The sequence below is a fragment of the Phyllobates terribilis genome, unplaced genomic scaffold, assembly GCF_046119375.1.
Source record: "Phyllobates terribilis strain yellow unplaced genomic scaffold, ASM4611937v1 Scaffold_1__5_contigs__length_1240528914, whole genome shotgun sequence".
NCBI classification, from domain to species: domain Eukaryota; kingdom Metazoa; phylum Chordata; class Amphibia; order Anura; family Dendrobatidae; genus Phyllobates; species Phyllobates terribilis.
The window spans coordinates 783930346-783955989 of record NW_027362761.1 but is presented as its reverse complement, the minus strand read 5'-3'; positions in this window follow the sequence as shown (position 1 = coordinate 783955989).

Sequence of the window (25644 nt, the reverse complement as noted above, 5' to 3'; positions counted from 1 at the left end):
TTTTGGATTGAGGGACTAATTCGCTTATACATAGCGCCCCGAAGAAGGCGATCACAAATGCAGTAGACATTAGTGTTGCTTCAAATTGTGAGTGTCATGTTAATGGTGTTAGGGATAAGATGTGAGAAATCAGTTTTAGTGACACGGGACGGGACGTCTACATTCCTGACTTGGCTGACCCCTTTTCCACCCTTTTATGGATTGTCTGATGATGAATCTTTGTCACATCTCCCCAATTCAGTAGTTGGAAGTGAAATGCTACTCCGGTCAGACACCGCTGCGCTGACGCCCCTGATATGCCCCTCATCATTAGCTGGTGGAGAAATTCTATGGTGACTTGTGATCTGGCTTGTTCACATTGGTCAACCCGTCTGCCTGCTACTAGTCGTGTCCACTCTTCCCATGCCTTACCGTATGCTTGCCACGTTGACGGGGCAACTGACGCTCTGATTAATGGCATCAACTATTCGCCACTAGATCCCATAGGGAGGGTGGGCAACTGTTGCCCGATGGGTGGGCGTTGTGGAAGAGCTCTGTGAAAATCTGCCAATTGAATTGTTGTAAAGCGTTAGCAGCAGCTTTATACCCCTCAGCATCGTGGCTAGCGCGGAGCCATACATTGTGTTTTAGGCACAGGAATACTAGCCTGCGTAGTAGGCCTAGCACTGGGAGAGACGATGATGCCATCTTATTAATGCAGTGCGCTAGGCTGGTGTTTTGTGTTATGAAGCGTATATTTTTGTTAGCCAGGCGCGCGCCCCATATTTCTATTGCTACCAAATTATTTTCAGGGCTAGATGCAGCTAAAAATTATTATTAATTTCAAAGCTGGTGGAGCTTGGTATAGATGGCCTAATACAATGAGTCCCACACACTGCTAGAAGCCCAAATATTTTTTCAGAGGTAGATGCAGATAAAAATTATTTTTAATTTGCAACCTGATGGAGGTCAGTATAGATGGACTAATACAACAAGTCCCACACACAGCTAGAAGCCCAATATTTTTTCAGAGCTAGATGCAGACAAAAAATTATTTTGAATTTGCAACCTGATGGAGGTCAGTATAGATGGACTAATAGAGAAAGTCCCACACACTGCTAGAAGGCCCAATATTTTTTCAGAGGTAGATGCAGAAAAAAATATATTCAGTTTGCAACCTGATGGAGGTCTGTATAGATGGATTAATAGAACAAGTCCCACACACAGCTAGGAGCCCAATATTTTTTCAGAGGTAGATGCAGAAAAAATATATTCAGTTTGCAACCTGATGGAGGTCTGTATAGATGGATTAATAGAACAAGTCCCACACACAGCTAGAAGCCCAATATTTTTTCAGAGGTAGATGCAGAAAAAAATATATTCAGTTTGCAACCTGATGGAGGTCAGTATAGATGGACTAATACAACAAGTCCCACACACAGATAGAAGCCCAATATTTTTTCAGAGCTAGATGCAGACAAAAAATTATTTTGAATTTGCAACCTGATGGAGGTCAGTATAGATGGACTAATAGAGAAAGTCCCACACACTGCTAGAAGGCCACATATTTTTTCAGAGGTAGATGCAGAAAAAAATATATTCAGTTTGCAACCTGATGGAGGTCTGTATAGATGGATTAATAGAACAAGTCCCACACACAGCTAGAAGCCCAATATTTTTTCAGAGGTAGATGCAGAAAAAAATATATTCAGTTTGCAACCTGATGGAGGTCAGTATAGATGGACTAATACAACAAGTCCCACACACAGCTAGAAGCCCAATATTTTTTCAGAGGTAGATGCAGAAAAAAATATATTCAGTTTGCAACCTGATGGAGGTCTGTATAGATGGATTAATAGAACAAGTCCCACACACAGCTAGAAGCCCAAATATTTTTTCAGAGGTAGATGCAGATAAAAATTATTTTTAATTTGCAACCTGATGGAGGTCAGTATAGATGGACTAATAGAGAAAGTCCCACACACTGCTAGAAGGCCAAATATTTTTTCAGAGCTAGATGCAGATAAAAATTATATTCAATTTGCAACCTGATGGAGGTCAGTATAGATGGACTAATAGAACAAGTCCCACACACAGCTAGAAGCCCAAATATTTTTTCAGAGGTACTGTAGATGCAGATAAAAATTATTTTTAATTTGCAACCTGATGGAGGTCAGTATAGATGGACTAATACAACAAGTCCCACACACAGCTAGAAGCCCAATATTTTTTCAGAGCTAGATGCAGACAAAAAATTATTTTGAATTTGCAACCTGATGGAGGTCAGTATAGATGGACTAATAGAAAAAGTCCCACACACTGCTAGAAGGCCAAATATTTTTTCAGAGCTAGATGCAGAAAAAAATTATATTCAGTTTGCAACCTGATGGAGGTCAGTATAGATGGACTAATAGAGAAAGTCCCACACACTGCTAGAAGGCCACATATTTTTTCAGAGGTAGATGCAGAAAAAAATATATTCAGTTTGCAACCTGATGGAGGTCTGTATAGATGGATTAATAGAACAAGTCCCACACACAGCTAGAAGCCCAATATTTTTTCAGAGGTAGATGCAGAAAAAAATATATTCAGTTTGCAACCTGATGGAGGTCAGTATAGATGGACTAATACAACAAGTCCCACACACAGCTAGAAGCCCAATATTTTTTCAGAGGTAGATGCAGAAAAAAATATATTCAGTTTGCAACCTGATGGAGGTCTGTATAGATGGATTAATAGAACAAGTCCCACACACAGCTAGAAGCCCAACTATTTTTTCAGAGGTAGATGCAGATAAAAATTATTTTTAATTTGCAACCTGATGGAGGTCAGTATAGATGGACTAATAGAGAAAGTCCCACACACAGCTAGAAGGCCAAATATTTTTTCAGAGCTAGATGCAGATAAAAATTATATTCAATTTGCAACCTGATGGAGGTCAGTATAGATGGACTAATAGAACAAGTCCCACACACAGCTAGAAGCCCAAATATTTTTTCAGAGGTACTGTAGATGCAGATAAAAATTATTTTTAATTTGCAACCTGATGGAGGTCAGTATAGATGGACTAATACAACAAGTCCCACACACAGCTAGAAGCCCAATATTTTTTCAGAGGTAGATGCAGAAAAAAATATATTCAGTTTGCAACCTGATGGAGGTCTGTATAGATGGATTAATAGAACAAGTCCCACACACAGCTAGAAGCCCAATATTTTTTCAGAGGTAGATGCAGAAAAAAATATATTCCGTTTGCAACCTGATGGAGGTCAGTATAGATGGACTAGTACAACAAGTCCCACAAACAGCTAGAAGCCCAATATTTTTTCAGAGCTAGATGCAGAAAAAAATTATATTCAATTTGCAACCTGATGGAGGTCAGTATAGATGGACTAATAGAATGATGCTATGCCCAAAAGATTTTACTTCACTAGGTGCAGTAAAAAAATTGGTATTCTATACACAGGTGGTATATCTTGCAACACAGATAGGCTACTCCACTGACTAACACACTCTGCAATAGGCCAAAAAGGATTAGCTTTGCTAGATTCAGCCAAATGCTGTGAAAAAAACTTGCACAGCACTGGCACAGACCTGCCTAGCAAAAACTGATAGGAACTGATGTAACCTAGTCCTGAAAAGGACTCCAATTACAATTAGTCTTTACTCCTACAACCTATCTATTTAAGAGCACAGACCTGCCTGATAAAAGTCATAGGAAATGCTGTAACCTAGTCCTTAAAAGGACTGCAATCACAACTATTCCCTACTCCCAAGCTATCTGTAGATTTGTGCGAAAATTGGCTTGAAATTAACAAGGTATAGCGCACACAGCAACAGCGGTGCCGTCTAACACGCAGCTGCAGCAGTGAGAAAATGGTGGCGACGGGGAAAATGGCTTGGTCTTATAGGGCAAGGACATGTGACATACACTGCCAATGACACATGCCCTTGCTTGTGTGAAAAAAAGCACTTCGCTCCATGTGTGCGCTGCTGATAGGCTGACAGATTGCACCTCCCCACTGTAAATGCGGGAAAGAGAAAAAAAAAATGGAGATCTTCATTGTTCCTGCAGAGATCCATCCCCTGCCCCTCCCCCCACCCCGCTGTACACTCAAACTGCGTATTAACATTAATTTTCATCATTACTGAGAAAAAATCCAGTTATGATTTTGGTGCACGAACAGTTATCGAACATAACCTCGAACAGCCGAATTTTTCTCAAATTGTTCGTGTTCGCCGAACGGCTCGAACACCGCCCAAAACAGCTCGAATTTGAGATTGTCGAACAGTTCGAGTAGAACAACGCTCATCTCTATTTGTAATAACCTGCTAATGCTTATAATTTCAAAAATGACCATTTGTTCTTTATTAAAATGAAAAGGTTGATCGAAGAGTGTGGGGGATCTAAGAGTGTGGCAACCCAGTAGTCAGGATTGTTTTGAATTCTGACAATCTGAGGGTCACGTTGCAGGTCGTGCAGCAAGAAGGCACTCATGTGCCTTGCGCATCTAGGAGCCCCAAAATTATTTTCTGGGCTAGATGCAGCTAAAAATTATTATTAATTTGAAAGCTGGTGGAGCTTAGTATAGATGGCCTAATAGAATCAGTACTGCAAACTGCTACAAGGCCCAAATTATTTTCCAGCCAAGATACAGATAAACATGATTAGTAATTTTAAATCAAGTGGAGTTTAGTATAGATGGCTTAATAGAATCAGTACTGCACTCTGCTACAAGGCCCAAATTATTTTCCAGCCAAGATACAGATAAACATGATTAGTAATTTGAAAGCTTAAAATGGCTGGTGAGGTGATTTTAACAAATCATCAAGCTTTTACTCTCCCCAGGGTGACACAGGGGTAGAAAAGTCGTTTCGGATCCATGATTTGTTCATCTTTATGAACGTAAGTCTGTCTACATTATCAGTGGAGAGCCGCGTGCGCTTATCTGTCAGCACACCACCAGCAGCGCTGAACACACGTTCAGACAGAACGCTGGCTGCGGGGCATGACAAGATCTCCAAGGCGTAAGTGGCGAGCTCCGGCCATTTATCCAGATTGGAAGCCCAAAAAGAGCAAGGGTCCAGTGACACAGTCATGGCTTCAGTGTTTACTTGGAGATACTCCTGTACCATCGTCTCTAGGCGTTGACTATGTGTCAGACTTCTTGTCTCCTGTGGCCTTGCAAAGGATGGGCTAAAAAAGTGGTGAAATGATTCCGCAAAATTGATGTTACCAGCAGATACTGTGTTTCTGTTACGTTTTGAGTGCTGAACACTCGACGGTCCCACGGTTGGCAAGTTGGAACTGTGAGATTCACTACGTGCACCACTAGTGTTTTGGGGAAAAGCACATGTAAGATTCTGCAAGAGTCTCTGCTGATACTCCTGCATGCGTGCATCTGTTTCTATGGCAGGAATAATTTCTGCAAATTTACTTTTGTACCGGGGATTTAACAGTGTGGCAACACAGTAGTCAGGATTATTTCTAATTCTGACAATTCGAGGGTCATGTTGCAGGTAGTGCAGCAAGAAGGCACTCATGTGTCGTGCGCATCCAGGAGCACCAAGTCCCTGTTGTGTTGGTGGCAAGGTAACAATCATGCTTCCTTCCTCTGCCCTCTCCCCCCAACCTCGCACAACAGAAATGTGATCAAGGTCTCCCTCATCTGATGAGTCTTCCATCAGTTTGTCCTCCACTTCTTCCTCATGCACCTTCCTCACTAGTTTGGCTGCTTCCATGCGCCCTGGTAAAACCATCTCCCCCACCCTCACATGCCTGCCGCCTTGGTGCTGCCGACCGTCTGGACCTTGCAGATGTTAGCCCTTCTGCATACAACTCCTCCTCCTCTACTTCCTCCACCTCCTCTTGTGCCACCACCAGACTCCGAATTCTGTTTAACATGTGCTCCAGCATGTAAATCACCGGAATAGTCATGCTGATAATGGCATCGTCAGCACTAAACATCTTCATCGCCATTTCAAAACTGTGCAGAAGGGTGCATAGGTGTAATGCACAAGCCCGGACTGACTGGCGTGTGCGTGTTTATGTAGTGATTCCACTGTGCCATGAACCGGAAAGTGCCTGGAGGGGCGTAACTAAGTATCTGCCCGATCCGACCAAGGTCGCACGACGGCATACGACGCCAGTGCACCAGGGAGGAACCGAGCAGAGGAACCAGGGTCTACTCCTGGTCAGACTCCGGACACGGCTGTTGACCCACACCGGGGAATACAGGAACAGGCAGACTAGAGCGCAGGCTGGGTAGGGTCCAGTACAGACTGGGAGACAAATTCAAAACCGCAGACGCGGTGGACAGGGCAGAGCAAAGCGAAAACCGCAGACGCGGTGGACAGGGCTGAGCAAAGCGAAAACCGCAGACGCGGTGGACAGGGCTGAGCAAAGCGAAAACCGCAGACGCGGTGGACAGAGCTGAGCAAAGCAAAAACCGCAGACGCGGTGGACAGAGCTGAGCAAAGCGAAAACCGCAGACGCGGTGGACAGAGCTGAGCAAAGCGAAAACCGCAGACGCGGTGGACAGAGCTGAGCAAAGCGAAAACCGCACACGCGGTGGACAGAGCTGAGCAAAGCGAAAACCGCAGACGCGGTGGACAGAGCTGAGCAAAGCGAAAACCGCACACGCAGTGGACAGAGCTGAGCAAAGCGAAAACCGCAGACGCGGTGGACAGAGCTGAGCAAAGCGAAAACCGCAGGCGCGGTGGACAGAGCTGAGCAAAGCGAAAACCGCAGACGCGGTGGACAGAGCTGAGCAAAGCGAAAACCGCAGACGCGGTGGACAGAGCTGAGCAAAGCGAAAACCGCAGACGCGGTGGACAGAGCCGAGCAAAGCGAAAACCGCAGACGCGGTGGACAGAGCTGAGCAAAGCGAAAACCGCAGACGCGGTGGACAGAGCTGAGCAAAGCGAAAGACGCGGTAGAGACAGGGCTCTGTTCACATGGAACAGACTAGAAGGGAAAGGCAGAACCAAATACCCACAGGGTACTTGCAGAGAAGTAGCGAGTGGACCACAAACTCACAAACGGAAGTACAGTGACAACGAGCAGGAGTTAGGTACGAGTTCAGACTCTGCAGAAAAAGGGAAAGTACGGACATAGAGAAAAGCAAAACAGGCTAGGAGAGTATTCAGACAAGAACAGACACAGCAGCAAGATACAGGAGTGGGTCTAGGTATGCGGCCCCTAGAAGGCGGAACGAACAGGCAGGAGCGAGTTCACACAGGCCTGGAAATACTGCCTCCAGGATAGGCAGAAGACAACAGGCTAGAAGATAATACAGACAGGACACAGTTCAGACACGGGAACTGATACCGAAGGCAGGAAACATAAACGGGACCTGGCATATCAGTGCCCAAAGGCCAACTGACAGAACACAATGCTCAGGCAGGGATTCATTGGAGCAGCTGGGTTAAATACCAGATGGCAGACAGCAAAAGGCTGAGGATGCACAAGGGGTGTGTCTGCAGCAGGTACAAAAAGCAGGAAGTGATCGGGCGCCGCTCTTAAGCAGCAGACACAGAGGCAAACAGACAGCATGGAGGGAAGCCAGGCTAGCAAACTGGACTGGAGATCAAGTGCGCGCTCTTGCAGAGTGGGAGATGGACCACTATGCAAGGACGCCGCTAGGTATGTTACAATAGGTCCCTGATCTGAGACAACTCCTCCAGCGTGATTTGCCCCACCTCTGGATCTCGTTGGCCCAGGCTATACGTCACAACGCATTGCACCAGGGCTTGTCGGTGCTGCCACAGTCGCTGCAACATGTGCAGAGTTGAATTCCACCGGGTAGGCACATCGCATTTTAGCCGGTGAAGTGGCAGGCCCAACGACTTCTGTAGAGATGTAAGTCGCTGAGCTACGGGATGCGAACGGCGGAAGTGAGCACCCAGCGACCGTGCCCTCTGCAGAAGGCCATCTAGTCCGGGATAGTGGGCTAAAAATTGCTGGACAACCAGGTTCAACACGTGAGCCATACAAGGCACGTGTGTGACATTGCCCCGGCGAAGGGCCGCACCCAGGTTTGCAGCATTGTCGCACACGGCCTTCCCTGGTTTCAGGTCCAGTGGAGACAACCATTCATGAAACTGGTTCTCCAGAGCTGACCACAACTCCTCAGCTGTGTGACTCACATTTCCCAGACATTTCAAAGTAAAAACTGCCTGATGACTTTGAGCCCTGCTGCCAGCATAGTAAGGAGGTGTGCAGGATCCCTTCTGCGCAGTTAGAAAGCTTGTGGCATGACCAAACAGGCTTTGGGTGCAGGTGGAGGTCCGAGAGGAGGTTGAGGAGGCAGAAGCAGTGGAGGAACTTTGACATAAAGAGGATTGACGCACAACTTGTGGGGACGGCAAGACTTGGACAGCAGCCCCTGGTCCGGCTGTCACCATAGTTACCCAGTGCCCAGTCAGCGACATGTAACGCCCTTGTCCATGCCTACTCGTCCAAGTGTCTGTGGTGAAATGCACCATGTCACACACAGAGTTTCTCAAATAAGCGGTGATGTTGTGTGCGACATGCTGGTGGAGCGCAGGCACACCTTTCTTTGAGAAATAATGCCGACTGGGCATCTGGTTCTGGGGCACTGCGACGGACATAAGGTCTCGAAAATCCTCTGTGTCCACCAGGCGGAAAGACAGCATTTCTGTAGCCAAGAGCTTGCAGATGGTGAAATTCAACCTCTTAGCTTTCTCATGGCTAGGAGGAAATGGTCTTTTACTTGTCCACATCTGAGGGACCGAGGGCTGGCTGTTGAACTTAGACGGGGCTGAGAAGGGTGTCCCCGGCAAACTGCCGGTCTGTGAGGAAGATGCAGGCGGACATGTTATGTTGCCTTGATCCAAAGGTGGTGCTATCGATGTCGGACAGCGCTGAACACCAGCTGGTGTTTCCACCTCCAAAGAAAATGATGACCAGCCAATCACGCTGGCTGTTGCGGGTAAAGAGGTGGCAGGTCTGCGTCCCAAAACAGGTGTGACTGCTGTCCCCCCAGTCACAGAGGATGAAGAGGCCGCGGATGCACAAGATATGGCAGACGGTGGTTGGCCCGGCCGGCTAGGCCGCATTGTAGCACAGTGAGCTTCCCACTGCAACTTATGCTTCATATCCATGTGCCGGTTCATGCATGAAGTACTCAAACTATGGATTTTTTGGCCTCTACTTAGTTTTTGCTGACAAATGTTACAGATAACACGAGTTGGGTCATCTTTATCAATCTGAAAAAATACCCAGGCTATGCAAGGCTTAGCACCCATGCGACCTGAAGAGCCACCACGACTTGTGGTGAGAGGCAGAGTTGTGTTTGAGGATGCAGTTGTTGACGTGCTTCCAGTAGTACGTCTCTGTCCAGGAAGGCGCGACCTGACCTCGTCGTCACTAGCATCCTCCTCCACCTCCTCTGCTGACCTCATCTCTTGGCTGACTGTGGGTTGACAGTAAGTGGGATCTCCAACCTCGTCATCATCACGCTGTGTGTTATCACACCCGTCGTCCTCAGAGCCAACCTCTTCCTGCCCTGACAAAAAACTCAAGTTGTCGCTCCAATCAGGTATTTGAGTCTCATTATCGTCTTCCTCATTGTCTCCACCAACAGAAGTTACAGTTTGGGAACGATGGTCTACATTATGGTCAGAACCTTCTGCGTCTGGTCCTGGATCTGACTCATAAAGATTCTGGGCATCAGTGCAGATCATTTCCTCGTCTGGATTCACAGAAGCTCTGGAGCCGACCTCTGATTCCCAGGCTATAGTATGAGTAAACAGCTCTGCAGACTCAACCATCTGTTCTACCCCATACTCAGACGGGCAGCTGGAGACTTGGGAGCTGTGAGGAAGCAAGTGCGATTGGGGTGACACCTCTGAGGACTGGAGTATTTGTGATGTTGAAGTTGAGGTGGAGGAGAGCCCACTTAAAGGAGCACTAGATATCCGTTGAAGCACCTGCTGTTTTTGTGCCTCATCTGGAATTTGTAGCGATTGGCGTGGCCGTAAGAAAGGGATCTTATCACATTGTCCGCTAAAAGAAGTAGACATCTTAGTTTGGCTGGAAGATGGTCTTTCTTCTGCAGATGTTACTGTTGCTTTAACACCTACCCCACGGACACAACCTTTTTTTTCCCTTCCCAACACGCCTATTCCTCTTTCCACCAGCAGCAGGCCTTTTTCCACTCATTTTGGTGGTTAACTAATTGACAACTCTGGAGTTGTTTGCACAAAAAACAATGAGTGGCCAAACTGTGGTATTAGCCCAAAAGTATTGGCTGGGTTAGATGCCAAAAAAAATTTGATTGAATTTGCAACCTGGTGGAGGTTAGTATAGATGGACTAATAGAACAAGTCCCACACACTGCTACAAGCTGAAATATTTTTTCAGAGCTAGATGCAGAAAAAAATTAGATTGAATTTGCAACCTGGTGGAGGTTAGTATAGATGGACTAATAGAACAAGTCCCACACACTGCTACAAGCTGAAACATTTTTTCAGGGCTAGATGCCGAAAAAAATTTGATTGAATTTGCAACTTGGTGGAGGTTAGTATAGATGGACTAATAGAATGATGCTATGCCCACATTCTATACACAGGTGGTGTAGCTTGCAACACAGATAGGCTACTCCACTGACTAACACACTCTGCAATAGGCCAAAAGGGATTTGCTTTGCTAGATTTAGCCAAATGCTGTGAAAAAAAACTTGCACAGCACTGGCACAGACCTGCCTGGCAAAAAGTGATAGGAACTGATGTAACTTAGTCCTGAAAAGGACTGCAATTACAATTAGTCTTTACTCCCAACCTATCTATTTAAGAGCACAGACCTACCTGATAAAAGTCGTAGGAAATGATGTAACCTAGTCCTTAAAAGGACTGCAATCACAACTATTCCCTACTCCCAAGCTATCTGTAGATTTGTGCGAAAATTGGCTTGAAATTAACAAAGTATAGCGCACACAGCAACAGCGGTGCCGTCTAACACGCAGCTGCAGCAATGAGAAAATGGTGGCGACGGGGAAAATGGCTGGGTCTTATAGGGCAAGGACATGTGACATACACTGCCAATGACACATGCCCTTGCTTGTGTGAAAAAAAGCAGTTCGCTCCGTGTGTGCGCTGCTGATAGGCTGACAGACTGCACCGCCCCACTGCAAATGCGGGAAAGAGAAAAAAAAATGGAGATCTTCATTATTTCTGCAGAGATCCATCCCCTGCCCCTCCCCCTGCCCCGCTGTACACTCAAACTGTGTATTAACATTAATTTTCAGCATTACTGAGAAAAAATCCAGTTATGATTTTGGTGCACGAACAGTTATCGAACATAACCTCGAACAGCCGGATTTTTTTCAAATCGTTCGTGTTCGCCGAATGGCTCGAACACCGCCCAAAACAGCTCGAATTTGAGATTGGCAAACAGTTTGAGTCGAACACCGCTCATCTCTACTTATACATAATGAGTACATGAATATTTCAGTGGATATCTCAGTTGAAAGCAGTCTGTTGACTATACTCTAAGGAAGATATCATGGGAGTTCTTGATGTATTAGAAATACAGCAACATTTGGAAACTTTACTAGATCAATAGCAAGCTATTTTTTAACCTCTGAAAGCTAAAACTGAAGTATACAAGTATGATAGATAAACCTCTATGTACAATATCTATCTATCTATCTATCTATCTATCTACCTGTCCATCAATCTGATCTGTTTGTGGGTGTATATCAATAACATAGTTCAGTATATAATTACATAAATCAAATTTTGGACAAATTGAATGAAGTTGAAAAATGAAATTTCCCATGTAAATAAGGATGCTTCCTTTCTAGTTCGGAAATATTCTTTTATGAACACTATGTTTGAGAACAACACATACTGTAGACTTTGATAGATTATTAAAGGGGTTTTCCCATGAACAAAAGTTAATTTTAATCAATGGCTGTGTGTGACCGTGTACAGAATATACCACATCTCCTGGACAGGGGAGGAAGCAAAAGAGTATACAGATATTACAGCAGGGGATCATTTCACTGTCTGTTTTTAAACACTATTTTACCTCACAAAATGAATCCTCTGTGATCCCCTGCTGTAATGTCTGCATTGAGGTGATGCCATGCCTGGAAGCAAGCGGGGTCCCCTAATCAGGTTTTGCTAAGCATGCAACACTTTCCTGACTTCAGACCAGCAAGGGGAGTCCCTCCCCTTGGCAACTGGGATCTGGGGGCGGGGTTAGTTAGACTTAGTGTGTGAGGAGTTGAAGTCAGGACGTCGAGGAGAGAGGAGCTGGGGACTGGAGCTGTGCGGCAGTTCACCCCAGAAGGACCAGCACAGAAGAACCGGACACCGGAGTCCGAGGCTGTGGGGCACTGAAGGCCCAGCTGCAGAAACCGGAGGGCAGGAGACTGCAGGTCTCCTGGCCCCATCAGACGCCCGGAGGCTCAGCAGCACCGAGAGTCCAGCACCGCCACGTGGGAGCGACGCACAAGCAAGGCCCGAGTTGCCTGCCTCACGGGTGAGCACAGAAACGTTGCACTCAGGGACGAGGGCCACCGCACAGCTACAAGCAGCAGGGCCAAAGAGTTTAGTGGAAAGGGAAGGCCTCCAACTTCACCTGGTGAGGTGGATTCCTTACTTGCTTCCAGGCTGCCCGGATTTCCACTTCAAGCCAGTACCCTAGTCCCAGCTTGTCTAATCACCACCAGTAAAGCTAAGAGGAAACCACCATTAAGTTGTGGACTGATTATTGCTGCACCATCAATCCCTGCACTACAACTCCCAGCATAACCCATAACATCTACACTGCCCTGGAGCTAAGCTCTACCTGTGGAGAGCCACACCATCCCTGCTGCAGTAACATCAGCTCCAGAGGACTGCTCCGCAGCGGCGGCTCCCTTAGCCGCATACCATAGGTGGTGTCACGAACTGTATACAAACACTATAAATCCCCTATAAATAATCACTTTTTATTGACCGCCCTGGATCACGGACCGGGTCACCACCACTGTGACATCCCCCAGCATCTACCGGCCCGGCACCGGGTACCCCACGGCCCAGGGGGTGTGTCACTTCCACCCCTGCCCAGGAGCTGTGGTATTATCAGACCGTGTTCTGTATATGGTCAGACACAGCCATGGATTAAAATGAACTTTTGTTTGCCTTTAAGGTCAGGGGTGGATTAAGAGTAGCCAGGGCCCAGGCAATTTAGAAGGCTTGGGCCTTCCTCCGGTACCTGATGTATCATGTGACTTTTCACATGATCCTCTTTGATAAATCATATGATATGGCATGTAAGTAACATACAGGTGCTTTGGTGCACATCTGTAGATGGAAAAAGACAGAGATAGTGTCGCGCATAACTCACCGTGCAAATTTTTCCCTTATGTACAGCACTATTCATAACATAGCGTTATACAAAATAGAGTAGGGGTGGGAGATTAATTTTCCCAAGGGGCCACATGAGAGACTTGATTCATTAGAATTTCGAGATACTTATCTCCTGTGACAGTTCCATCAAAAAATATTGGTCCTAAAACACCAAAACTTGAAATACCACCCCAAACATTGACACCAGGCTCATTTATTTGTTGCTCTAATGTTAAATGCATGTTCTCATTATACCAGTAAATACAATTATGTCTGTTAATATGGCCGGATAATTTGAAAGAAGCTTCATCACTCCACATAATGTTATCTAAAATTACTGGATTTTCTTCAATTTCGTTAAGCTTAATCTCACTAAATTGCAGCCGCCTGTCTGGATCATCCGTCAATAAACCATGAATTAGACGTGGACGATAAGCTTTCCACCCAATAGATTTCAGGATTCGCATGAAAGAAGCTCGTGAAATTCCCAATTCCAAAAAGGCTCTTCTGGTGGACTTTTTTGGACTCTGAACAAATGTTTCAGCAACAAGTTGTTTATTATCTTCCGTACAGACTGTTTTGGGCTGACCAGTTTTTGGAGCATTAAGGACTGAGCCAGTGGCACGAATGCGGTAAATGGTAAATGGTTTGTCTCTTTGGGGCTTGAGTACCAAATGTTTCAACCCAATTTGCTCTAACGGTTTCAGCATTTTGAGATTTCCAATACTCTGTTAAAATCCATTTTCTTTGATCTGTATTTAAATTATTTGCCATTATGTGTTATCTGAATTATCTGAAAAGAAAACAGATTTGGGGGACATCTATCTGTGAAAACTAGATCTGTGAAACTGGCACAGTTGCCGTTAGCAACCAATCAGATTCCACCTTTCATTTTCCAAAGAGTCTGTGAGCAATGAAAAGTGGAATCTGATTGGTTGCTAAGGGCAACTGAGCCAGTTTCACTTTACACCATGTTTGATAAATCTCGCCCTTCATAACCTTATTACACTTTCTGTCCACCTACTTTTGGACCACCCTGTATACAGTATAAGCCCCACTTAACTCCCTATAAACAGTATGAGCCCCCATATAGCCTCCTAGATACAGTAGGAGCCCCCATATAGCCTCCTAGATACAGTATGAACCCCCATATAGCCTCCTAAATACAGCAGCAGCCCCCATATAGATACAGTATGAGGCTACACGTAGCTATATATATATACAGTATGAGGCCGCACGTAGCTCCCTATATACAGTATGAGACCGCATGTAGCTCCCTATATACAGTATGAGTCCGTACATAGCTGCCTATATACAGTATGAGGCCTCACATAGCTCCCTAGATACTGTATGACACCGCATGTAGCTCCCTATATACAGTATGAGGCCATATGTAGCTCCCTATATACAGTATGAGGTTGTATGTAGTTCCCTATATACAGTATAAGGTTGCATGTACCTCCCTAGATAAAGTATAAGGCCGCATGTAGATCCCTAGATAGAGTATGAGGTCACATGTAGCTACTTAGATACAGTACGAGGCCGCATGTAGCTCCCTAGATACAGTACGAGGCCGCACATAGCTCACTATATACAGTATGAAGCCGCACGTAGCTCCCTATATACAGTATGAGGCGGCACGTAGATCCCTATATACAGTATGAGGCTGCACATAGCTCTCTATACACAGTATGAGGCCACACGTAGCCACCTATATACAATATGAGGCCGCATGTAGCTCCCTAGATACAGTATGAGCCCCCTCATAGCCTCCCTAGATACAGTATGAGCCCCACATAGCTCCCTGGGTACAGTACACACATGCAGTCACACACACGCAATCTTGTACACACACATGTAGTCACACAAGCAGTCACGCACACAAATAATCGTGCAGATGCAGTGACACACGCACATATGCACACGCATATAGGGGGTCAGTCCTTACTTTACATTGAATGACACTGTGGCTTTAAGAGACCTTGCTCACCCCTGATTATTGCTCTTGGACTAGTCAACTCTCCCCCCTGTTGTTTTGGTGTGTGCTGTTGAAGGAAGAAGACCCAGGAAGTGTAAGTGTGTCTGAGGTAACTGACAGGATGTTTACCGGTGTCCTGATAAGGAGAGACAATAAGAGGAACTGATATTATCTGGGGAAAGATAAAGTTTGAAGTATTGCAAGATTTGTTGTCAGGATTGTGTCCAAAAGTAAAGAGCTGAATCGATTCTCTAGAACAGCTTCCCTGAAGATTGGTGACCTGAGGTAACAATTAACACAGAGTGTCAGCCATCTCTCATCATTGACTGTGAAACAAGACTTTTCTGACCTGCAGAGTGAAAAAGATCCAATATACTGGAGAAAGAACTCAAGTGCAAGTAATCTGTCTCAGCTATATCAGAACCAAGCAGCAGCTGTCTATCCGTTCATGATCTACACAATTGTGAGTGAAACACCGGTGTTGAACTGTGTTAGAGTATAGCATAGTTTTCTTTAGGTAGGACACTGTAGCAGCGTGGCCTGATTAAAGGAAAGCCAGACAGAGAATTAGCCTAGTGTAGTTTGTGAAACTTGTTTGTATTGAACTTTCATTGCCTTAGCTGAAGCATAGCTTTGTGACACGCTTCAGCTATTTCTTCTTATATTCATGTTATTAATATTATCATTGTAAACATTGTTATTCTTAACATCTGGCATATAATTCCTTTTTACATAATAAAACAGGTGATTTGTTTCTGCCTCCTGGTCTACTGTGCAGTACTTGAATCCTGTTTTGCGGTGTACTTTGGACACCGCTACATGCACACGCAGTCATGTATACACATGCAGACTTGCACATATATGGGTCGCAGAAATGTGCACACACACAAACATATACAGAGTCAGACATATACAAAGACACAGACATTAACATATTTGAAGACATACAGAAAAATACATATCAACTGACATATCACAGACATACATAACACAATCATACATGCACACACAGACACTCTGTGTCACTCATGCACATGTCACTCACCATCCCCCGTCTTGTCTCCTGTCCAGCTCCTCTCCGGTGCAGGGCGCACTGCATGACGTCACTTCAGCAGACACGGCTGTGCACAGGGCCGTGTCTACTAGCTGTGATGCGGCCAGGCCAGAACACAAGCAAGGTGTTGGCTCAGCCAAGGAAGAAGCAGGCACCCCTGCACAGCTGTTGGGAGAGTGGCTCGGGGCTCACACAACATTATAATGAGGGCAATCTGGCCATGGGCCACCCGGAGCCTCGGGCCCTGGGTGGTAGCCCAGATTGCCCTCATTATAATCCACCTATGCGCAGGGTACTCTGTCAAGGAGGGAAAAGTTTTGGAAGATGCTGAAGGAGTACCCTGCTGACCATATCAGTGTCCTCCGTGATTCCTCTGTGCCTTACAATTATTGGGTATCCAAACTAGACACGTGGCATGAACTGTCTCTCTACGCCTTGGAGATCCTGGCCTGCCCTGCCACTACTGTTTTGTCAGAGCAGGTTTTTAGTGCCGCCGGGGGTATTATAACTGATAGGCACATCTGTCTGTCAACTGAAAATGCTGACAGGCTGACTCTTATCAAAATGAACAAGGGCTGGATTGGCCCAAACGCTCAACACCACCGGATGACAGCAGCAGAACATAAACTGAAATCCAGTGTTTTTGTGTTTTTTTTTCGGTGTATTCTCATGTACTCTTTTCCACCCAAACATGGGTATATGCTTCAGGATTTCTTTTTTTGTGTTATCCTCCTCCTTCTTCTCCTCCTACACCACCACCATATCAACAGGGTGAAAATGCTACCCTCGTTATACATTTTTTAAGGGTGTTTATTTTTAGAGACATACCTCTAACATTCTTACATTCTTTTATAGATATGTATACTCCCCAGTGGTAAATGTTTTACCGCCCATGCACTTAGTGTATGCGCCTTACCAGTCTAGGATATCCATTCCTTGATGGGAAAAAAAATACGCCTCTTCAAAGGGTTATTGGAGTGCCTCCTTCTAATTTTTAGCATTCCTTGCCCTTATTCTTGGTGCTGCTACGTACAAAAAAAACTCTTTTCAGGGCTGACTCAAATCTATTTTGAATCCTACAATATTACCTCTCTTATCTGCAATTGATGTACGGGTGAGCTAATACACTGGGGATACTGTATTACAGGCATCTATTCAGGGATTATTGAATTGTAATCCTTGCTGCTGCAACCAAACAAAAAGAAAAAGTAAAAAAAGAAAATAAAAAACGTCTATTCTATTTCCTATTAATACCTCTGTCAGCTGCATTTAGTATAGAAACAGGTGCTAGGTATCATCTGCTGGAAATGAGTGTTCATTGTCGTCACATATATCTCTTCCACTGTCTATAACTTGATTGTTGTTTTTTTCAAAAAAATCATTGACAGATTCATAATTTTTACATTGATTTGTACTCAGAAATTCATCTATGAAGGAAGGGTTGCTTGCGTTCCTCCACAGTTTGGTGCTGCCAGGTACAAAAAAACTCTTTTCAGGGTCAATTCAAATCTATTCTATATTCTGCAATATTACCTCTCTTATCTGCAATTCGTGTACAGAGAGCTATCGCACTAGGAATAGCATATTATGGCCATCTATATTGAGGGATTATTGCCTTATAGTCCTTGCTGCTGCAACCAACCACCCCCGTCCCCGAAAAAGCATCTATTCTATTTCCTATCAGGGTTGTCTCCACCTTCTTAAGCAGTTCCTGCACCTCCTCCACCTCCTCCTCACCGTCCATCTCCAAAACGTTAACTTTAGTCTGAAGTTGGAAACACTGCAGCACTGCCTCGGCTAAGCAGCAACAGGCTCTGCTGAAGCTAATCTGCTTATATGACAAACTGTACACAGCCGCAGAGTTGTTGAAAGGTCTAACACACCAGACTGATCAGTGGCTTTTGCCGTATGTGACAATGGCCGGAACCTGGTGGCGGCTTTGAAGCTTGGCAACCTCACACATGTACCATGCCTGGCCCATGTGCTCAACTTAGTGGTTCAGCGGTTTCTCAAACCCTACCTTGATCTGACTGAGTTGATTGTGAAAGTACGCCGCGTGTGTGCCAATTTACGCAAGTCAGCTACAGGTTCTGCCACCCTGGCAGTGCTTCAGCAGCGTTTTTAACTTCCAGCTCACCGGCTGGTGTGCGATGTCAACACTCACAATGTGTTGGAACTCAACGTTACATATGTTAGCAAGGCTTTGAGAGTTGCCAAGGGCAGTAGTTGAATACCAACTACAATATGCCCATGGGTATTCTGGTCAGCCTCCACACATAAGAGCTGATGAATGCACATAGACGTCTGACATCTGTGTCATTCTCCAAAACTTTGAGAACTTGACCAAAATGGTGAATGGCGATGATGTCATAATCAGCGTAACCATCTCGCTTCTCTGTCTAATGAAACACTCGCTGCTCACAATTAAAGAGGAGGCTTTTACTGCTAGATATTATCTGCTGGAAATGAGTCTTGATTGTGGTCACATACATCTCTTCCACTGTCTATAACTTGATTGTTTTTTTCAAAAAACTCATTGACAGATTCGTGATTTTTACGGTAATCTGTACTCAGGAATTCATAAAAGCAGGCAAAATTAACTGATTTAATGTGTTCATTCGCAGTTTCTCTGTAGCATCTGTATGTAAGAGGTAGTGGAGTTGAAATTACCAATTCAGAACTCTTCAATGCTTTGCTTCTATCCATTTCTGGGTGCTTGAAGTATGTTTGGGGTCATTGTCCTGCTGGAAAACCCATGACCTAGGATGCAAACCCATTCTTCACATTTCATTATGCCTTGCACACAGTCAAGTGCCTTTATTTGTAGGTCTCATTCCATTTACAGCAAACAGTTGAATGATGTGCTTTAACAAAAAGCTCTATCTTGGTCTCATTTGTCCACAAGACACCTGCTGCCCTTCTAAAAATAGTGGAGGTCGGCTGCTGGCACTCCAATTTTGAACTTTACAGAATATATACTGTGACAACACAGCTTTTAATCTTAATTATCCAGACGTCTTAATTCAGTAGGTCAGGAGCCATACGCTTTTATTTTTATGTTGACTTTTGAATTTATGTGTTTCTTTTTTCAGGTGGGACAAGAAACATGGACTTTTCTCATGAATGTTGACTTCTCTTATTCAGAAGGTAGGTAGGTTGAGTTGATATTTGTTAATTGATGAATGGCTTTTATTTACAACTTATATCAGCTCCTACAGTTTATTAACTGTTATCTCTGGAGGACAGGGACACCGAGTCTTTAAACAATGAATGTTTGCTAAATATGTTGATTAAACATTGTGTGGGCCCCGTGGCTTGTGGACTCGCAGAGCAGAGGAGTATAAGCTATGCAGATCAATTAAATCCTCAAACAATGGAGAGTTAAACTCATCTGACCTCCCCCCTGACCTGTAGATAATGTCTTGAAGGACAGTTGTGAAATTTATAAGGAGGTTATGCCTCTGTATCAGGGGTCTTTTATAAAACCACAGAAATGAACATTCTAAGTGGCAGCTGTACAGAGGGATCCAGAGGGATCCAGATCTGCTCCATTGACTATCACAGATCCACTAGATATATTCGGGAGAAAACCAGGTTGGGACCCACCGGTCACCTGATTCCATGGAGATGTTTGGGATTGCCAGGTTGGGACCATCCAGTCACCTGGTTCTATGGATATGTTCGCGGAATGCCAGGTTGGGACCATCCGGTCACCTGGTTCCATGGATATGTTCGGAGAAACTAGGGTGGGACGATGGGGTCTCCTGCCCACATACCTCAATGGATTATCAGCTTCCTAAGCTTGCTGCTAACTCCTCTCTTTGGATGTCCACCCAAAGCGGAGTGTCACTGGTTGAGGTAGTTGGCCCTGGAAGTCCCAACGTCACAACTGCTCTATTCCCAGCAGGCCAGCGAAACGGTGAGACTGTGTAATTTTGCACCATCTTGGGTGCTTGCTGGGACTGTTCTATATGTTTATTGGTTCATTAAAGTATTTCAGCGCTGTTTTACCATCACCCTGTGTTGTCTGAATAGTATTATGCCCACGGAAGACCCCATGTCTTCACGTATATAAAAAAGAAATTTTGACTACCTCAGATGGATACATTATATTGCAGTAGCAATGTACGGCTATGCAAAGCATAGCCATCTGCTAGCCCTCCAAAAAATGCTTAGTGAGGGCTGGTTGCTGGCCCACTAAAAATGTTGAGTGAAGGTCTGTTGCTGGACCTGTAAAATTTGAGTGACAATGATGGCCCTCTAACAATAACGAGGGGCAACTGATGGCCCTCTAACAATAGTAAAGGCTGACTGATGGCCCTCTCCAAATAGTGAGGGCCGCCTGACGGCAAAAACGCTACATGTGAACATAGCCCAAGGTGTTGAGGAGCATTTTTTTTTCTGTTATTTATTTTGCCTTATATACAAGTCATTATCCTGGAAAGAATGTTTCTTAACATTCTCTCCAGTAAAATCCATTTTATCTTCAGTTTTGTACGTTTTATTGTCAGTCCGTAAAAGTGGCGTAATTGTCTGACAACATTGTTCCCAGCAGTGACCTGGGATTCAGAGATGCTTCCAGGGGTCTTCCCCATGCTGTTGCCATGTCATTTCAGCACTGTTTCCATCTATTTCAGCAATTTTTAGACACCTACAGACCTTGGGGAGTTTCCCATTAACTTCCATTATACTCATTACTTGGGTCGAGCACCCGAGCATTATGATTTGATCGACTCAAATAGCGAGTACCCGAGCATTTTAGTGCTCGCTCATCACTAATCAGCTGTCAATGATCAGAGGCTGTCTATGATGAAGCAATCCTTTTAACTGATATATTATACAGATCTTTTATTTTCTTTCTATTCACCTCAGTTGACTGTTAATCATTAAAACGGCATTCAATATACTGTACGTAGACAGAGATAATGTGTAGTAGTTTTATGGCAGACATTTCGCAGCTTCTAAAAAAATAACCAAAATATTGATTTTTGTGTACTTTTTGTCTCATTTGTAGAATTCCTTCCACCTTAACATGTAGCTAATATTTTTTCTAACCCCAAATCAAAACTAGATTTATATTTAAACATATGCCCTCATAATAGGATTTCTTGTAAAAACTGTGACTACATTTTCTGTTCCATTTTATAACTGTTAAGGGAAAAGGGAACTGTAATTACATTAAATTGTAGTTTTACCTCCATATAAAATAATACTAGGACAACTGAAAATGACTCTTGGCTGACACAGGTAAACTTTGTACCTTGGCAGGTGTGCAACTTGGCAGGGCAATAGCTTCATGTAAGTGATAACTAACACGGCGAGGTAAACACTTGCTTTTCCAAGCTAACATTACTTTTATATATATATTGGTCCCTCTAGTGTATGTTTCTTTTTTTGCACTTTTATAACCCAACCTGGTTGTTGCTTTTGAAAACACCTGCTATGATTGAATTAGGGAAATGCATCAGAATGATGCTTATAGCTCTTATTTTGATGACAAGCTTCCAAACCAGAAATTAATTTGTTATTAAAACCCCATGTATATGTATAATAGGGATTAATGAATACTAGAGGTTATTAATTCTGAAAGGTCTGCTAGGATTCTGTGTTTATTGCTTTAGGTATGTTCTGTTACGTTGTTTCCATATTTACATTGGCCTAATTTTTAGACTTAAAAAGTTTATAAAGTATCACTTGACGCTTAGTCGAGATAAAAAAGAGCATGTCCTCTCTGCACTTCCAGTTTATTAAAAAGGTCGAGACCATGCCAGGAACGCTGAGACGTATAGACGAAGTTAGTTGAGTCCTAAGGAAGTAAGAAATTTGAACGGCTCTTTGACTCAGAGTTGTGTGTAGCAGTGTGATTCCTGTATTTTAAGATGCGCAAGCCAATTTTTTTTTTTAAAGACATCTCCATAATCCTGAAAATTAAACACAAATGTTTACCTATCAAACTGTACACGTTGATTAAAATAATTTTTTGAGCCCATTTGATTGTTCTAATAGTCAAATATAAGACACATACTGTACATAGATATGTTGATTTATTGGTCCAATCCTATTTTGTAAAGTCTTGTTGCTGTGGTTGCTTTTTTCACCTTTAATATAAAAGGTCTCATTTTTGATTTTTTGTTTTAATTGTCTACTTTAGATAGTGCCCATTATTGACGCATGTTCATTGTCAGTCGTGAACCTATGTGCAACAACTTCACAACCTAGCATTTTAAGTGTCCTTTTATAATGTTTCAACCTGGTTGAAGGGGGAGGAACGTAGAAAAAAATATCAAAGATAAAAACAATAAGAGGTTACGGTTTTGCAACTCTTTGACTAGTTGCAGCTAACAAACCTAAGCGCCACAACAATACAGCTGGCTGTTGGCGCAAATTACTTTCAGTGTATCTACATCTTTACTTAGGGTTAAGCATTTTTTGTTCAGAATGGGAGAATATTAAACTAAATGTTTTACTTTTTGCAGTATATTTAGTCAATGTTTCTACCTCCTATTATTGACTTTTACGTGGTCCCTTTTGGGCAGAAGAAATTCATGAGCTTTACGCAAAATTTATAAACAAATTATTACAGTAAATCCAGACATTTAATATCTGCTCAATATTATTAACATATTAATTATACTTATTATTTTTTAGATTTATATTGAGCAGAATTAAGTATTTTGACATCCCCCTATATACAGCATGAACCGCCACACAGCCTCCCTATATACAGCATGAGCCTTGACACAGCCTCCCTATATAAAGTACTGTATGTCAGCTAAATCAGGGAGTAGGTGGAGGATGTTGATTCCGTTATGGCCAAAACCTGGGAACCAGACAGAGGATTGTCGAGCAGGTGTGATCATCATCAGAAGAGGTTGCTGGCATCGGCGATACATACTGCAGACGACGATCGTCAAATCAGCTTTTTCTGCTGTCAGCTCTGTGGTAGGTAAGGCCGCACTTGCTGTTGGTGGAGGAAGCTCTACAGTGCCAGTGTGACATGCAGAAGTAGCACTGTTGTTTTAAAAGCATCCAGCAACTAGAGGAGTTTGCACAGTCACAGGAGAAAGGGAGTGTTTTAGCAGGGCCCCAGGGGAATTGTGGGGAAGTTGTTTACTGTCTGGGTGGAGCCGAAAAGAAAAGTGGTGTGTGTGTTCTGTATCTCACAGAAGCGCCCCTGCAAGTGAAAAGGATTCAAGTCAGGAGTGAAACTAGGCACAGGTCAGGTAGAGTTCCTGAACTAGCAGTGCAGAGTATTGTCGGGCAGAAAGATGGGGACTGGAAGAAATGGAGTCACAGAGATCATCTCCCTCAGCAATCCCTCCCCCCTCCTCCATCTCACTGTGCTGTAAAGAATGCTGAGTTCATTTATGTGCCTTTGCTTTAGAAATGTGCTGTCCTGTACTACTGGAAAGACTGTGAACTGCTGTGCAACTAAGGAAACTGTACTGTTTGCCACTGGAGCCTGTTGCTCATAAGACTTAACTTGCACTGGCTGTGCGGCTTCTTATTAAATGTTACTGTTCTACCATTTCTGAGGACTCTTGTCAAGTGTGTCTGGTTAGTAAGAGAAACAACCTACATGTCTGTGCCTGAGGGTCAATACCCCTGTGTGCCTGAGAGAAGCTGCAGCAGATGGTCTATGGTCGCCCTGAGTAACGTTTCCCCCATGATTCCAAAGAATTCATGTAATCTGTCTCGCCCCTATCTGAACCTAGCAGCGTGCGTGTAACACCTGTGTAATGCACACGCCCGGACTGATTGGCGTGTGCATGTTTATGTAGTGATTCCACTGTGCCATGAACCGGAGAGTGCCTGGAGGGGCGTAACTAAGTATCTGCCCGATCCGACCAAGGTCGCACGACGGCATACGACGCCAGTGCACCAGGGAGGAACCGAGCAGAGGAACCAGGGTCTACTCCAGGTCAGACTCCGGACACGGCTGTTGACCCACACCGGGGAATACAGGAAAAGGCAGACTAGAGCACAGGCTGGGTAGGGTCCAGTACAGACTGGGAGACAAATTCGAAACCGCAGACACGGCAGACAGAGCTGAGCAAAGCGAAAACCGCAGACGCGGCGGACAGAGCTGAGCAAAGCGAAAACCGCAGACGCGGCGGACAGAGCCGAGCAAAGCGAAAACCGCAGACGCGGCGGACAGAGCTGAGCAAAGCAAAAACCGCAGACGCGGCGGACAGAGCTGAGCAAAGCGAAAACCGCAGACGCGGCGGACAGAGCTGAGCAAAGCGAAAACCGCAGACGCGGCGGACAGAGCTGAGCAAAGCGAAAACCGCAGACGCGGTGGACAGAGCTGAGCAAAGCGAAAACCGCAGACGCGGCGGACAGAGCTGAGCAAAGCAAAAACCGCAGACGCGGCGGACAGAGCTGAGCAAAGCGAAAACCGCAGACGCGGCGGACAGAGCTGAGCAAAGCGAAATCCGCAGACGCGGCGGACAGAGCTGAGCAAAGCGAAAACCACAGACACGGCGGACAGAGCTGAGCAAAGCGAAAACCGCAGACGCGGCGGACAGAGCTGAGCAAAGCGAAAACCGCAGACACGGCGGACAGAGCTGAGCAAAGCGAAAACCGCAGACGCGGCAGACAGAGTTAAGCAAAGCGAAAACCGCAGACGCGGCGGACAGAGCTAAGCAAAGCGAAAACCGCAGACGCGGCGGACAGAGCTGAGCAAAGCGAAAACCGCAGACGCGGCGGACAGAGCTGAGCAAAGCGAAAACCGCAGACGCGGCGGACAGAGCTGAGCAAAGCGAAAACCGCAGACGCGGCGGACAGAGCTGAGCAAAGCGAAAACCGCAGACGCGGCGGACAGAGCTGAGTAAAGCGAGAACCGCAGACGCGGCGGACAGAGCTGAGCAAAGCGAAAACCGCAGACGCGGCGGACAGAGCAGAGCAAAGCAAAAACCGCAGACGCGGCGGACAGAGCAGAACCAGATACCCACAGGGTACTTGCAGAGAAGTAGCGAGTGGACCACAAACTCACAAACGGAAGTACAGTGACAACGAGCAGGAGTTAGGTACGAGTTCAGACTCTGCAGAAAAAGGAATGGAACGGACATAGAGAAAAAACAGGTAAAAGATAGGAGAGAGTTCAGACTGGAACTGAGTGTACGGAGGAGACCGACACTGCAGCGGGATACAGGAGCGGGTCTGGGAATACGGCCCCCAGAGAGGCAGGACGAACAGGCAAGGAGCGTGTTCAGACTGGCCTGGAAATACAGCCTCCAGGAAGGTGGAACGAACAGGCAAGGAACGAGTA